Genomic DNA, 17,728 nt, shown 5'->3' on the forward strand with positions numbered 1-17,728 from the left:
AATTCTATAACTCTGAATACATTAAATGGGGGTATTAGAACATTTAGGTTTGAGTTTATCTTACTCTTAACTCTTTGACTCAAGTCAGCTTTACTCAAAACCAGAACTGGTTCTAATTATTACCCTCTGTCTCTCTCCCCATCCCCAACCTCGCATTTAACTACAAATTGTGAAGAGCTGTCAGGAGCTATAAGAATCATACTTCAGCAGGGATGTAAGCTAAAAGAACATTCACCCTTTTCCTCAATCAGTCAGTCAATCAATGAAAATTGCTTTTGTATAGTGCTCTTCATGACAGGCATCCCAAAGTGAATTACAGCAACAGAGAAATCATCTGCTCTTTTTTCATTTTTGTGTTTAGATTGAAATATTATTGTTCAACATTTTGACATACTATCCAAGACATCTTTCATACTTAAGATTCCATTCCACAATACTAAGTAGGAGAAAGTACAATTGCATATTTAACTGGTGCTGAGATTTTGGCCTATAGAACCCTAGCAAGACTCTCACAGTAGGAAACACTTAAGCAGATGAAATATATTCATGTCTACTATCCTCTTTAAAAAATTAGACAAATTTTTTTGGCTCTCCCTAGTGGCACAGTGGATTAAAGTGCAGCACTACGAACCTAGCCACAGGCACTGCAGCACGAGTTCAATCCCTGGCCAGGGAGCTGACCCACATGGCACAGCAGACATTTTCTGTGTCACCCACTACTCCCCTCAGAAGTGTATACTTATCGATCTGCCTATTCTGTTCCCCACTCTGTTTCTGATGAATCTTCTCACCCCACCCCTTCAACTCTGGCCTATACCCCAGCTCTGTATGCATAAACAAATAAATCTTTTTTTAAAAGCAAAACAATTAGATTTTTAATATTACTAAAGACTTTTCTAGTGAACCCTGTATACAAAGCATGCCATCCACATGCCCTGTTAGCTCTTCTGGCTCATTTGCAACTTTACTAGCAAAAATCTGTCAGTTGATTAATGTCAACTAAAAAAACACTCCCAAATGGATCAGAGAATAGTATGTATTTAAAGGGTTTAAAAGTAGCCAAGAATAGGTCATTGGGCACCAAAAGTGGAAAATCAGAACTTACATTTCATGACAAATCAGTTTTTACCCATGCTGCTGTGATGTTGGCCATCTTCATGGCAATCTATTTATGTGCTGTGTATTTGCTTCTAGGCAGAAAATAATAATAATATTGTCCTTGTGTTAGGGCTTACTATGTACAGACACTAGTTTATGCTCTTTACAGATGCACCATCAACTTAGTCATCACAGTGTCTCTGTAAAGATGTGGTGTTATGATCACCATTTTGTACATTCAGAAACTGAGGCATAAAAGATTACATAACCTTCCCAAGGCCACATAGTGACTAAGTGGAAAAACTAAAAATTTAGCCTATGTCTGTTTAACTCCAGAGTTAACAGAGTGAATGCGAGAGAACCACAAGGTTCTCTGTGCCTGATTTTGTTGGTGGCAACTAATATAAAGTGTATGTATGTTTTGAGCACTTACAACGAGGCAAGTTGAGCTTCGAATAAATCCCACTGGGGACACCCTTGAGGTAAAATGACTTACAACAGTCATCCTATACCCCAACTTTGTACTGCAGTAGAAATGAAACAGATGGGCAGTGACCCAGAGTGAACAGGCAAGAGAGAGGGAGGTTGCTTTGCCAGCTGCTGCCACCATCACTGAGGCAGAACTAACAGAACTTCTTCTCACTTATTCTATGCCCGCATCTAGTTATTAATTGTATAGTCGGAAATTGAAGATACATAATTTACTAGGACCTGTATTTTTGAGAAGGTCAGAGTCTAATAGTACAACTATTTCATGATGTCCCTTTGGGCCTTTTTTTTTAATGCCTTGGAGGTGGCTTTTGAGGTTTACTCTGATTTGATTTTTTCTACAACCCAGGCCAGCATGGCAGCTGGGAAAGCAGCTAGTGTTTTGTATTCGTCCCCATCCCCAGCACATCTCTAGACCTTGTCCTGACTCTCAGCACTGACTCATCAGTACAGAATGCCATTTCTTACATCTTTCTGTTTATAAACAGTTTTGTTCTTCCAAAAGAAGCTTCTGCTTCTGAAGACAGTTAACTCTACTGAAAGTCATAATTAATGTCCTCTCACCTTGGCATATCTGAAACGGACATCTGGATTCCTTGGAATATTCCTCTCCTTCTCCTTTCCTATCTGGAACTTATCACAAAATACTGATACTTAACCGAGGTAGACTAAAAGGAAACCTGAGTTGACTGCACATCTCTGTCCAAAAGGGGCAGTCTCCACAGAGCTGCAGCGAATATGTCCTGTAAGACAGTAAGACCCTGTGCTGCCAGATGCATTGAGATTTCCTCCCAAAAAGAGTCCCTGAAATTCAGTTGTTTAATATTGGCCACTGGTAGAAAATTAAAAACAAAACAAAAAAAGTATTCTGCAAGGCTTTGCAGAATAATTCTGCAAACCTGGTTTGTCAGGTTACCAGTTTTCTACTTCTGTATTATGTAAGAGAATTAAGTTTCCCGCTGCACTGTCCCTTCTTTTTCTCAGTTATCCCATGTAGCACTGCGAAAGTAATATTCTTATTTCTTTTTTTTTATTATTATTTATTTCTGAAGCATACTTTTTTTTTACTAATTGTTCTAAAGAATGATGTTATTTTGCTCTAAGTATGACTCTACACTCAGGTCTACTGCAACTTAAAGAGGGCATTTTATCACTTTTGGGCTGTGTCTTTGCATACTGAAGGGATGCAGTAGCAGACAATGAAGTTAACTTAATACTCCCAAATTGTTTGAGGCAAAAATAAAGGTAAGTTTGGTCAAGAGTGTGAGTGTGTGTGCATACACACTCATGGGTGTATGGTCCAATTGCTTAGGATCAAATTGAAATCCAGGGAAAAAAATATCTAGGTTATCGCCAGGTAATAACATTCCAAAAGGGAGTAAAACACTTAATGAATTTGGGACCATCCCTCCTAAAGATCAATTTAGAAAGTGAAAATGTATTATTTAAAAACAGGAGAACACTAGCTTTTTGTTAAAATGCATTTTTGTACTCATGATATTATAAAATTGTCTATCCATCTTTAGGATGATTCTGGTCCAAATTTTTCATTATTTACCATATCTTTGTTATAAAAATATTTGTTGAATGACTACTCCAACAAACCCCCCCAAAATTTTTAAATCAGCAAAACATTTACAATGGAAACTATTATTGGTTATGTATGTTATCAAGCTTGTGTTATAGACATAGCAGTGCTACATGGGGTGGCTTGTCTTTACCAAGTGCCCCATCTCCCCCAAAGGCTATCTCCACCTTGAAACTTCCAGCATCTAGCAGAGACTGAAACCTTGTAATGTTCAATGAATATTTGTAAAGCAAACATAGAAGAATTAATTTTCAGTCTGCAGGCAGTGACTTTGAGTATCAAATCTAGTGTGATCATAGGTTACTGAATAATAAGTTAGATGGAAAAATAAAATTGTATCATAACAATACTATATAAGAACACTCCGGAAATTTCACTCTAAACACGAGTGAAGAAAGGAAATAAGTACTTCAAATATTGTTCCAAATGGTGAACAGAACAGAGAGGGGTTTTGTTGTTGCCACAGGACATGTGTTTTTCTACCTCTAAGCACAGTTTAAAGATGTAATCCATTGATAGCATAACTTGCCTTATTAATTGAAAGGGATGGAATCCACCAGATGTAGCCCAAACCAGCAGAGAGTTGGGTGACTAAGCAACAGCAAAGACACCATATTGAGTGAGCCGGAATTTAGTCTCCAAGTCATTTATTTCAACCAGTGACAATACATTTAAACTCCTGTGCCTCAGCAGTGATTGATGGTTTAATATCATATATAATTTTTTTAATGAAGGAAACCATTTAAATATGTTACCATTTGCACTAGTATTCTCCTATGTACATAACTGCATTTAATCATTATGGGGATTGTTTTTATACTTGTGTAATTTGTATCCAAGAAATAACTGTCAAAGCCATCTCATGCTGTTGCTGGAAATGGTACAGTGTGCTTCATACTTGAATAGATTCATTCTTCCCTGCACATAATTAAGAGTGTTGGAGTTTTAGCTGCTACCACATAGGAATTCCATGTTTACATTTCAGAGAATGAAAAATAAGCCACAATGTGCTTTTTCAGGTTCCCATTTTCTGGGGCTATGATATTTAAGTACCTTAGTTCTGTACCACTGTATGATTTGAAGAGTTTGATTTTAAGACTTTTAATATTAAAATACATAATAAAATTTTATTATCTAATTACAAGAGGGTTTAGCCTCTTATTAAAGTTGCTAAATCAGACCTAGATTAGCATCATAATGGCACAGTTTGACATGGAATACTCAAAAGTCAAGTTCGAGGGAAGGGATGGCTTTTTGTGTGTTTTGTTTTGGGGGGCTTTCTCCTTCCCCACCCCTCACACAAAATAACAAGGATGAAATGCATGTATGGAAAGAAACAAGGAGCAATTTGGGACGCTGGAGAAAGAGTGGAGGTGTCAGCCCAGGATGGTACCCTTAGGCAAGGCAGCTGGTATATGTAGCCTTTTGTTTATCTGCTACTGGTTTATGTAGCCTTTAGGCCGGCACCAGAAACAATCACTCCTACAGGGTCAGCTGCTGGTCAGAAGCAAAGTAAGAAAAGATTTTGTGTTCACACGCGCAGCCATAATTTCTGTACAGCTGGCACCTGCTACTGGTGCACAGCATGAAGGTGAAAGGTCAAAGAGGCAGTTGTTCAGGACGCAAGAATGGCTTAAAGGGGCTTGTAGATTAATCTGCTTTATTAACTTCTGTATATTAGATAACTATTGCTGTGAATGACAGTACATCTTTTTGAATAAGTCGCATCTCTTTCTCTTTTAAATTAGCTTTTGAGTAATGAATATTAAATAGAAAGCATTTCAGGGGTAATTAAATGAAAACAGAATGATGTCATTTTACAATTATATTTGTATGTTTATAGAATAGGGGGGTTATAATGTTTTCCAAGGAGCTAAAAAAATAGGACCTAGCTTTTCATAAGAACAATTTGAAATAAATAAGTCACATGTCCATTATCCTTTGTCTTTAAGCTAAAAATATGATAGAGTTTGTGACTTAGCATGAACTCATTGGGTGCCAGTGGCTTGATTTGGCATTCCCGGGGGTTCCAAGTGTTTTCTCTGTGAATTAAAGTCACTGCAATCTGTCATCGTTCCTTTATCTACAGTTTAGCACAGTCAGTTTTGCTATTAGTCTGCAGCAGTTGTTCTCTGAACAGCAAAAAAACAATCATACCTTTTCCTTTACAGACAGAGAGCAGACAGAACATTTCGTAAAAGAAAAAGAAGTACAGAGTTTTCTACTGGTTTAGCCCAGTATATAGTTATACATGCTTCATAACAGCCACTCCCAGTGTGGCAAATGGCAGGCAAGATAGGTTTTCGCCTTTTCATTAATAGTGATTGGCATAATTGACTATCCTTGTAAATTAGGAGTAAAAAGTTCTCTAAATATCGCCTTTCTTAAAGCCTCTGCAACAAAAATGTATAATTCATAGATTAACTACTGACAACTCTCCTGGGAAAGTGTTCACCAGTTTTGTTTGCTGAAGGGACAGTTTTGTCTGTTCCTGGTAGTTTTTTTTCTTTTTAAGAATTTTCAGTAAAAGAAAGCCTTGCAGATGACACCTGTCTTTTTCATTTAAACATACAGCTAGCAGCACCTACACGTATTTCACATTCATGTAGAATTTCATTTGTACTCCCAAGTTTTAACACAAATGCATTGTTTCTAAAATCTGAGCAAGATGTCTGTGTCATACGAAGATGACACCTAAAATCATCTTTCTGCATCACACCCAAGATAGCCCAGAACTTTCCAGAAGTATCCTAAGCTTATGTGGCTGACTTCACTGGTCAGAAGAGACTAAGTTTGGGGTGTTTCCTTACCCTGTCACTCCAAAGTGGAAGAACCTTCACATCTCTTTTTTTTTTTTTTTTTTGAGATTTGCTTTTATTTATTTATGCATACAAGTGAAAGGATTCACCAGAGACAGAGGAGCAAAACAGACAGATTAATGAAGTCCACTGCTGAGGGGAGCAGTGGGCGAGACAGGGGAGATCTGCTTCATCATGTAGGTCACCTCCCTGGCCAGGGATAAAAGTCAAGAACTTCTGCTAAAGTGGTTGGTGATAGCTAGATAGTGCTGAGACTTTAACCCCTGCACCACAAGGGAGGCCCCATACCTCCTTCCTGATAGGCTGGGTTACTTCCACCACTCTGGAACAGAAACCTTACTTCTTGCCAGAATGCTGGGTTCTAAGAGGTCATTATTGGAGGGTAACCTCAGACCCAAATAGAGAAGTAGAAGTATGATAATGAATGATTATGATGAAAAAGAAACAATTATTATATGCCAGGCATTGTGCTAACTTCTATATAAGTTGGTATGTGTGTTTGTTCTACTCTATGAGGCAGATGTATTTATCTCCAAGTTATAATCAGAGCACTGTAATCATGACTCTAAGAAGTCAGATAACTTAGCAATATCATATAGCTAATAAGTAGCAGAATTTAAGATTTTAAATACTATACAATACCATTTCTCTGTGACCTAGAAACAAGGTTGATGAGGATGGATAGTAGGCAAGGGGAGACTTAGAACTGTCATTGATTCATAAACTCTTGGTTGAGCCAAGGATCCCCTTTTTTAAGAACTGACTAAACAAGAGGCAAACACTTGACCCAAGCTGTCTCAGTCAATCTTCACTGGACTTAAAAGCCAATGGCCAGCTACTAGTCCTCTCTGAACTGAAGACTTGAAAACACAAGCTCCGTGAGGTGGCCATTCCCTGCTGTGTGCTCAGAGTACTGGCCACTCCTCAGAAAGAGGAGGAGTCGCAGACATGCTGAGAGGATCTCAGAGGGGAGACCAGGCACCCCAGAGAGAGGCACTGAGAAAAATCCCCGCAGCACCCCAGTCTCTATAGAGTTCCATGCCCTTGAGAGGCCAGACAGCCTTGTCTAGTCTTTAACTCGCCCACTTCAGTGTTTCATGACCAAGATTTTGCCCATTCAGTGTTTCATGACCAAGATTCTTGACTCAGGAAAGTCATATGGACAAGTTGTACCAGTAAGTAGAGACTCACCTAACACAGAAGAACTATTCAATAAATATGTAAAGTTGACGTTTTTTTTTGAAAAGCAGCATGTAGACAGCAGTCCCTTTTTTTTTTTAGATTGATGTGTTTATGCATGCAAGAACTAGGGTACGGGCCATAAGTGCAAGGGAGGGGGGATTGGGAGGTGAGAGGATTGACCAGAAACCGAGTGGGGAGCAGAACAGGCAGATGTACTGAAATACACTGCTGAGGTGGGTGGTGAGCGAAACAGGAGAGGTCTGCTGTGCCATGTGGGTCAGCTCCCTGGCTAGGGATAAAAATCATGCTGCAGTGAATGCAAATAGCTTCATAGTATTGTGTTTTAACCCATTGCACCACCTGGGAGGGCCCACCAATCACTTTTTTATGTCCCTAAAGAAACTATACTGCTGTCTATACAGATAAATAGAAAAACCCCAGGCCCAAGACTTCATTTCACAAGATAATTTGACTTTGAAGGTCATGATAAGGCAGATTTCCTGGATCTTTCTAGTCCTATCCATGGGGTCTGCCTATCTTAGAGTTCTTTCTGCTGCAAGAATTCTCAAGATGGCAAACACTCAGTAGACTGGCTGGACACACAAGTGTGCTGTGGATTTGATTTTTGGTCCCAAACCAACTTTTTCTCTCATTCTCCCCCCCCCACCCTGCTTCAGCCATCATCTTGCAGTGGCAGGAATAAAAATGAACTGTATAACCCTGCCCATTCACAGAATATCTGTGTATCTAAGGTCTTTTCTATTTTTAAAGATTTATTTATATATACAAGTACTAGGGTACAGGCCAGAGTTGCAGGGGGTAAGAGAATTCGCCAGAGACAAGTGGGGAACAGAACATGCATTTGAAATGCTCCCACTTAGGGGAGCAGCGGGAGAGACAGGAGAGGTCTGCTGTGCCATGTGGGTCACCTCCCTGGCAGGGGAATGGAACTTGTGCTGTAGTGGCTGCAGATAGCTTCATACTGCTGCAGTAATCCCTTCCACCACTAGGGAGGGCTCTCTAATGTCTCTTCTGAATCTCACAAAACCCTAATAGGTAGAGAGGTGGATATTATTTTAACTTGGGTAGGCCAACAAAGGTAACCACAATGCACCTGTGTGGGAAAGTATGTAGAAGTTCAGAGAGGCAAAATATCTTAAGTCCACAGCCAGTAAATATCAATGCCTAGAAAAGACCTACGTCTTTCTAATCTGTAGATCATACACAGTTTTCCCCATACCAAGGCTTCCACCCTGGTATCTATCTCTTCCTATCCATTCATCCCTGTCCAACTGAGACAGCAAGATAAGTCATAGGCTTGCTTCTGCTTCATTTTTCTGCATGGCATTATGAGGGGCATGAGCAGCTCCTTGAGTTTCGTGAAAGAATGGCGCAGTATAAAACAAGGTTATGTTAATGATGGCATGATTTATTCATTGTACATTATTATTGGCTTTCACATTCTTGAAGGGTAAATTATGTGAAATTTTCCCAAAGCATATTAGAGTGCTAGAGTTCGGCCTTCATACTCATTTTTTCTTAACTTTTAGAAAGTTTAACCAGAAGTAATCTTGGGTGCATGTGAGTTTATGTTAAAGAAGATAAGAAAGACTTGTATTTGATTACAGCCATGATCACTGCTTAAATAACAAAATAAAGGTTCCCTCATCCCCGGAAGTTTGATAAATTAATGCTATTTGGTATGCCCTGCAACCCAAAGGAATCTTGTATGCTATGTCCTTTGTTATTCTCAGGAAAATACAGATGTAAGTGCTTTCAGACTGGTGAAAAGCCATCTTCCTTTCAGTTATTTAATTGAGAAAATTCTGTATTTGTGAGGACCCTCTACTTCTTAGCAGAGTAGATACTGCAATCAACTTACCTAACCTGGAATGCCGGTTTTACTACTTTGTAACTATGTCCTTGGAGTAGTTCCTACACCTCTTTGAGGATAACAACACCTCAGGAAACTCTCTCCCTTCCTTGAACAGGACCCCAGGTCAGACTGCTGAACTGCTTCCTTCTGTGGTCTTATGCCCAGACTCCCCACGACTTTAGCCAGACTCACTGTAGTAGGTCTCTCCCATTCCGTAATTCCCTCCACCCACTCCATAATTAGGAACATGGGCACCCTGGAAGGGAAGAACGTAGAGGTCAAGCAAACAGAGAATGTGAAATAGACTCCTAAGAAGGACAACAATGGAAGAATAAAGCCTAAAGTGAAATCTCTTAAGCCCCAAAGAGAAGCACCAGAAAGAAAACCCTAAGAACTATGTTAACGCCCATACTTAATGTGGCATCTCATCTTAGAGGACAAAACAGTTCCACTCAGGGAACTAAAAGCGTCAATTAGAGTTAAGTGCATTTAGAGATGACTTCTGTGAGACCCTTAAGATGGAAAGAAACAGCTGATGGGTGGCCAGTAGGAGATTAATAAATACTTAGGCAGCCTGAGCTCCTAAGGCCACAGTAACCACACTGTCTTCACTTCCATACCACAATGCCTGACACATAGTAGGAACTAGCAATTCTTTGAGCTTAAGTGTGACACATGAAGAGGGAGGGGAAAAGATCATTGCCTGGCACAGAATAAACACTGGCTACTTACATGTCTCATGTGTGCACTTACCTACCGACACATATTAAGAACTAATACTGGGATATTAAGGACTTGAAGTTGTGCAGGTCAAAGAAAACTAGTAGATAATGAGTGATTCATATCCTGTCCAGAAACCTGGCCTGATTTGGAACCTGTATTTGAAGGGAGAACTACCCTGGGCAAGCGAGACACTCATCCTACAGATGGGTCGAGTCCTCCCCTGCCAGCCTTATTTTTTTCCTGCGTCCCCTGCATTACAGTGAGACTGGAAACAAATTGACAGAAACCTGGAGGAAAGTAACTCAAGTGATTTAGGAGAATGGAAGAGCTGGCTTATGGGGCCAGATTAAAGAAGCTAAATATGTATAGCCTGCCTAAGTGACAACTAAATGGGGCATTTGATAAGTCTATAAATACTTGGAAGATGTAAATGCCAAGGAGGAAAGGGAATTACTTAGCATGGCACAATGGAATATTGACATAATGGGATAATATTAAGAAAAGGAAAATGAAGGTTGAACATCAATAAAAAGCTTCCTGACAAAGAGAACCCTTCCTGACAGGGGACACTATTAAGTTATGTGCTGTGGGCCAAGGAGAAGTAATGGCAGTGCCATTTCTCAGGGTACGGGCCACAGAGCCAGCAAGGAAGGAGCCGAGTATACACAGGAGCCAGGAGGTACCCTCTGTCTGTGGGCTCCCTGTCGTACAACCAAAAAGAAGCTTCTCCCGTCTTCTTGGGAGAAGTCAGTTAGTCCAGGCCTTCTCAAGGCCCAGATCCTCCAGAGAATGGCTATACAAGAAGGATGCACTCAGCTCAAACAGTCTCCCATACCCTGCAGGATATACCCAGGTTCTCTAGTAGACACCACCCGCACAAGACATATCCGGCCTCCTCCTCGGTCTCTTCTCGCTCCAGCACTCCCCACGTACCTGCTCCAGTTCACAGAACTGCTTGTCATTCTGCCAGATACTTTCCCAAACCTTTCAGCCTTCTGACCCTTCTTCCTCACTGACTGCCTTTCAAACTGGCTTGTTCTCTGTGACAACACTACAGTGACCTCCGAGGCCTCTCTGACTGTCCTCCACCCCTGGGTGGTTAAGTCCTCCTCCTCTGGTCCGTCAGAGCCTCCCCTCCAGGCGTGTTTGCGCCACTTGGATTCTGTTGTCCTTGTTATAGATTGTGTATCTTCTCCCCCACTTGATGATGAGCTCTGTGAGGGCCGGGACTGTGCCTCACCCGTGTGTTTATCCTTGGGGTCGACACAACCTGCCAGAATCAGTAGCCAGTAAATGCCTGAACAAATCAAGGGATGAAATTCTGGCACTTTCAGTCACCATTATTCCTTAGACTCCCTGCGGAATTAGTAGGGGAAAAGAGCTTCCAAATCTCAGGAACATCTCCCCACCTCTTGGCCGGCAGTCTCTCGGCCATTTAGACAACTATAAATAAAAACTCTCCAATCTGAAAGTCAGAATACTCACCTCTGTGTTTAAACATAAACTCTAGCCTAATCTTTAATGGAAAATGCTCCTGAAGGCCCTATGAATTAAAAGAAAGAAAGAAAGAAAGAAAGAAATGGAAAGCACTAATTTTCCTGTACCCAAAGTCATTTTGAACACAGTTAGTAAAATAATCCTCCACAGCTGGTTATGAAGACTTTTAGACCATCTAACCAGATCCCTCCAGGAAACCAGGGGGAATGTGGTGACAGATGAGAGGCAATGAAACTTTGAACCTCCTACTGTAGGATAATATATTTATTATGAAATACAATATTCATTGCACTCCGCTTTGATGACTGCATGAGATGCCCTGGTGCCATTACGCCTTATGTTTTTCTGTTGTGAAATACGATATTCAGTGCAAGTGTTGTGATGGCTCCGGTACAGAGCACGCTGCTTCCCGCTCCCTTCCTGGACTCTGAATGGCCTCACCTCGCGTGGCATTTACTTTAGCACTGAGCGTGTCGTATAAACATGTGCTTGCAGTCGTCTCTGTGGTGCCTGCATGTACACCGGTCGCTTCCTGTCACTTGCGCCCTGAGTTCATTGTTGGGGCTGTTGGGCTGCGAGAGAGCAGCCCCCGGCCCCCACGCGTGGCACCACCCCACCTCTGACATCCTCCCCTTCTCTCTTTGTCAGTCTTTGAGTTTGAGGCCATGCTCCGAAAGCTCTGAATTTCTCTGCAGTTTCAGTATCAGGTTAGAGCTTTTGGAGATTTTCATTGACTGGGGAACAAGCAGGGTGCACAGCCAAGGGTCCTGCCCACTTCTCTCTGTCTGCTGCCACGGCCGTGCTGAGCCATCTCCATTTCTCCACTGGGCTTTTACATTTGACAGCACCTGAACGTGTTGCCCTGGCATCATTACCCACCCATCACTGCCATTCCACAGTCCCTCACTGGTGACTGTTCTAAATTACAAACCTCACCAATATTCAGAAATCCTCTAAAGGATGTTGCCTTTCACGTACCAGTCAAATTCATTTCTGCATTAAGCATGCGATGAAAGTTCTTCCATAGCCTGAATGCAGCCCAGGCTTTACTCCTTACCCTGAGCTTACCCCTTTGCACCAGAAGGTCGCCCTCAAAACCTCCTGGACACAGGCTATTTGTTTTTCAAGCAGGCCCTGTGCCTGTTCTCATTTTTTCTTCTACTTAATAGATCGCTTTTTCCCCAAGATGCTCTATGCGTTTTTCAGGATTCAAGTTAAATGTCACTGTCCTATAAAGACAGGCATGTCGGAGCCCATGGACCTTTGTTAGTCTGGCTTGAGCTTGCACACGTTTGCTAAGGTGGCATTCTACCACCCCCTTGCCAGAGGTGACTGGAGGCCATTAGAGATTCAGAACCCGGCCATGTGGCAGTCGCATAGGTAGTACCACAAACGAGCAGTATCAGTGTCATGGAATGAAAATTGGAGGAAAATGGCTTTGGAGGTGAAAGCTGCTACTCTACATACAGCTTTTTCCAACATTCCTACCCAGAGGAAATGTAGATGATGCTTTTGACAAGTGATGCTTAATTTTTACATCAAATTGAAAAGTGTTCTGTTTGATGTTGGCAAGAGAAGAGTGAGTTTCCCAAATAGTGCTGAGTGGCAAGCCCTGCAGCCTTCCAATGCCCCAGGTTTTCTGGTTTTATTTTAATGCAGCAAGCTGCTTTATGAGATCTGCAGCCACTTGAAATATGATTTACTACTCGTAAAAAGTTTCAAATGGATAATGAAGATTCAAGAATGAGACTCACAGTGTAGTGTAGTCAATTTTGTTGCTGTTGCTCTCCAGTATATCTCTGCCATTGAAATGAATTATTTATTATAATTTATTTCAACCCTGGAAAATAAAACTGTTTTCATTGTGATGTGCGCTGTAACATTCAAAATAGACACATTACATGCAGTACTCTCAATTAATTAATCCTGAAGTTTCATTCTAACTTTATCTTCTTTCTTATAAGCTGAGAGGCTGGCAGGTAATTCTTTGCCCAATAAACTGTGATTAAAATAAATGTTTTGAGAACTAGGGGTAATGTTGGTAATGGAGAATATTGAAACAACAGCAAAACTCGGTTGTGGATTTCCCAAGATTTTACAATGGACAGAGAGTTTTTAAATATTCTAGGCAATTTATCACTTGGAGAAAAAGCATCCCTTAACTAGCTGTGGAGGAGGGGGATGCTGCTTGTTACCATGTAGAAACTTGCTGTGCTTCTTTGACCCAAGCCAGCAGTACTATTACTGGTAAGTTAGATGTCACTGTCCTATAAAGACAGGAAGGTCATAGCGCATGTGCCTTTGTTAGTCTGGCTAGAGATTTTTTTAAGCAATTTTTAAAAAAGCAAATTAAATTTTAAAATGAAGCAAAGTTTTAAAAATAACAAAATGCATTTTTTAAGCAAATTTAGCATTATATAAAGGCCAAGGAGGCAGGACTCCCACGTGACTTTCCAGAGGTGAATGGATCACCTATAATTAATTGCAATCTCGTTTTTTAAAAAAGCTCATCGCATCTTGCATTTTCTTTGAATTTTTTTCACTGAAAGTGCTGTATACTTGCTCCTTTTATGAGGCTACAAGGGTACTATGAGAAGTTAGGAATCTATACAATATATATAAATATTAACCTTTAATATAACTTAAATGGTAAGGTATAGTTCATCCAGGCAGGAAAATGTGTGCTTATTTGTCCATTATGTTCATTTTTCACAACATTCCACTAAAATCACATCTGTAGGCACAGGCGGGGAAGAACAATTGATTCCTTTTCCCTAAAGATGACTAGTATCTAATTTGAGAAGGATCACATTTCAATATCTGCTGTGCACGTGGCCTCAGGAACAGCGCTCGGTAATGACAGCAACTCCCTGACTTCCACAAGCACTGAAAATGTGGGAGTGTGTCCTGCAGCTCCAGACATCTCCAACACATTGCAGCAGAATCATGGACAATCAATCTGGCTTGGCCAGAGGTACAGATAATTTTAACCGTCTCCCTCCCCCCCCCCAGACCATCTAGATGGAGGCCCGGGTTCCTGGTCTTTGTCTAAACCAAAGCCTCTTTCTCAAGCGCTCCTCCCTCGCCTGTTACACAAGACAAGTTACCCTCGCCCCACTTCTACTTTCCATTTCTCTGATCAGCAGGCAGCAGTGTTGCAGCACCACTAAAATGTCATGCGTCCCTGAGCTAAGAGGGAAGAGCTGGGATCCACTGAACACATTGAGGATTCAGTCAAGATCAGCGTTCATATCATCACTTCAGTTTTCGTATTGCCTTTCTGATCCAACATAGGGAGCAAGAGGAGTTGAAATTTTTTCACCTATTTCTTAGAATTTTGTGCACTGATTTTTAGTTGGATTTCAGGATGCTCGAAAAACATGAACAATGGAAAGTGCTCACTCTGTTTGGAATATTTTAAGTCAGAGGAAATTGTCTTACTTTTCTCATGTTCTCCTTGTTGTTAAACTTGCTTTGTGTGTGTGGTACTCTTTGTGAAAGAGAAACCCTTAATTTTAGAAAGTCAGTGGACCGTTTCCCAAAAAATTTGTCATGTCTATTGTTCACCTTGAGAACATGAGACTGTGTTAACCCAGTTTATATAAACTTTAGATGCGAGCAGCTTCCTGTTTTGCCTGTAGTCAGTGCTCCAGGAACCAGGGTCCTGGATTCTAATTGCAGGGATTTCAGTGCTGCCCGACTCTCAGTGGCCAGGCAGAAGAAGGGCATGTAAGCGGTCTACCCAGGAGGCTCGCTGAGGGGGAGAAATGAGCCCTACCCAGAGATCCTTCCTGTCACATCTCAGTCCTGCAGAAGTCTGCAGTGAAACCAGTACAGCCTCCATCAACCGCTGCTGGCAGTTACGGGCCTCACACAGCAGCCTGGTGAGGTGTCTGGATCGGGCACACCTCTGACCTACCCTAGTTCTCAACTCATCCCAGTAGCTGTGACACACTGAGCGAGTTACTTACACAAATGCTTGGGCTAGGACATGGTAGTGATACCAACTTGAGAGTTAGCTGAGCATTTGAGACAGAGTATGCTGTGTCTGGCAGGATACTGAGTGCCAGAGGCTCTCCATAAGTGATACCTTTGAGAAGATGTGTTAGGTACAGCTGACTCGGGCAGAAGCGCTTGTCATTAGAAAAGACGGCACCTCCCTCGTGTAACCTGAAATCCCCAAAAGTATCTCCCTGGGGGCTGCTGACTAAAGGAACAACAGTGGCTTAAAAGGGTTCCCACACCCTGCACATTAAAGCAAGGTTTCTGGAAAAGAATAATGGATGAATTTACATACCTGCCCACTCAGGTTTAGCCCTACATTGAGAACAGAACTTCATGTTTTCTGTACCGTGTCCTTTCCATTCCTTAGCCTTTTGTATGCTGGTTCTTGATTCTTCAGTCTTCTTTCCCCGTTATACATTTAGTCATTTGTGTATTCATTCTTTCAATAGCTATGTCTTAAGTCTCTGATGTGCACCAGGTACCACGCAAGACAGAGAATAGTCCCCCTGGTCCCAGCAGCCCAGGTGTGCAGGTCCGTTCCCCTCCCCCTGCCATTGCAGGTATCACCGTGTACTCAGGCCTGCTCCTTTCATTCTCTCCACTTCTGCTCCCTTGCAGCACCCACCCCCAGCTCTCCAGTCATGCTGGGAACAGTTTCTAGACCCATTGAGCCCCCAACTTCCCTAGTAAGAGTGCATGCTCACTCTAGTAGTAAAGCATCCTACACAAACCTCCTCTTGGTGTATCCTCCATCAGCAGGAGCCGGGACTGGGAGCACCTGCAGTGACAGCACAGGGAAGGAGTGACGCAGCATATGCGGGTGGGAAGCTCGCTGTGCTCTGTGCTTGCACTGCATCTCCCATTTTAAGGTAGAAACATAGGAGAGGAGCTGGGGAGTAAATAGAGGGCCTGATGACCCAACATTGCTTGATTTTACTTTTCCAGGTCAGGAGCGTGTGGAGTAGCTTTGTGTTTTATTTGGAAGATTATGAGTTTTGAGAAGAGCAGAAGCACTGCCCTTTAAATTCCATACTAAGATGTGCCAAACCTAACAGGGATGATTTTCAAACTTTTCCTATTGGGGGGGGGGGGTAGTTTAGTAGTTCTGTTGTTTTTTGTAACTGAAATCCTCCGTGAAGTTAGACAGTTATGAAGAGACTACAGTCTCATGTATCTGTACATAATCAAGATGTGAAATGGAGTAATTCCTGAGCTGTGAAACTCCACTGGGTCAGGCCAGGCTAGGTAACCAAAGCCAGAACACTAGTAATTATTGAGTGCCTGTGAAAGAAGCAGCCCTCACAGAACCCCTCTCCCCATTTTACATGTAAGGAAACAAAGGCTCAGAGAAGTAAGCTGGCTTGTCAATGTCTTGAGTTAGATAAGTGGTAAGTTTGACTCAATTCTGACTGGTTCTAAAGCCTATGGGAAAGAGGAAGAGGAGGCAGGAGTTGTGTGAAGTACAGTGGAGTGTGTTTGCCTAAGTAGACAGGCCACATGACTTCCCAAAGACTGCCTCCGTGACTGCTCAGACGTGTTGCTAGGAACATACAGCGGATAATGCGTGTGTGTTTGACCATGGTGCTGGAAAAATAACACCTGGGTTGGGCAAATTAAAAGTGACTGTTCTAGTCACCCCTGTAACAGCCTGGGATGTTGGGGGAGTGAAATGCTTCTCCATGATAAATACTGACAGTGCTCTGTGGCTGGTGAGGCTGGGCTTGGTGCAGTCTCCGGGAGCGCACACCTGTCAGCCTTCACTCGGTAACTTGTCCACCAGAGAGCTGCCCATGAGCAACTCCACATTGCCTGAACAGAATTTTGGACTTGGTCACTTCACCCAGCGCTGATCCATATTCAGAACAGGAGTCCCTCCTTCAAAAGCCTTTGACTGAACTGTTTTCCCCAAGCCCTCTAGAATTATTAGAAAAAAAGAACTCTGGAAATGAGCTGTCTTGTCAATACCACTTGAGCAGATTTGCTCACTAATTTCCATTTTTCCGGAAGAGTAAAGAAGAAAAAAAAATCATCCATTTTAGCCAACTTTATTTTTAGAAAAGTATTTTATTCAAACATCCCCTTACTTATTACAGACATAAATACATGCATTCAGACAAATGAATCCACGGGAGAACCGTATAAAGTAATTGGCACATCACTTCAGGATGCTTTGTCAGTTACTGGAGGAGTTTGGTGTCTCTAACTTTAATCTTTTCCATTAAAATATCCATTCTGCCTTCAGATTGTGAAGCCCATAATATTTTAGACTGTCTCCATGGATCTGTTAGTTTTGCTTGTCAATTTAATTTGTGGCTTTATGACTGTGGGTGGCTTGTTAGGTCGGACATGGAAACATGTGATCTGCAAATGATTTCAACATGCCAGACCTAAGACCTGGCCTCTCTCCAGAGGGACTGGACATACAGTAAATATGGAATTAGCAGATTTCAC

The 17,728-nt window shown here is 41.8% G+C and overlaps 1 protein-coding gene across 4 annotated transcripts in view; it reads left to right on the top strand.

Moving 5' to 3' along the window:
* Positions 1 to 17,728, top strand: part of RANBP17 (RAN binding protein 17) — a 307,270-nt gene that overhangs the window by 282,895 nt on the left and 6,647 nt on the right. The window lies entirely within an intron of this gene.

Source organism: Condylura cristata, unplaced genomic scaffold (genome assembly GCF_000260355.1).
Source record: "Condylura cristata isolate star-nosed mole 26May11 unplaced genomic scaffold, ConCri1.0 scaffold00008, whole genome shotgun sequence".
NCBI classification, from domain to species: domain Eukaryota; kingdom Metazoa; phylum Chordata; class Mammalia; order Eulipotyphla; family Talpidae; genus Condylura; species Condylura cristata.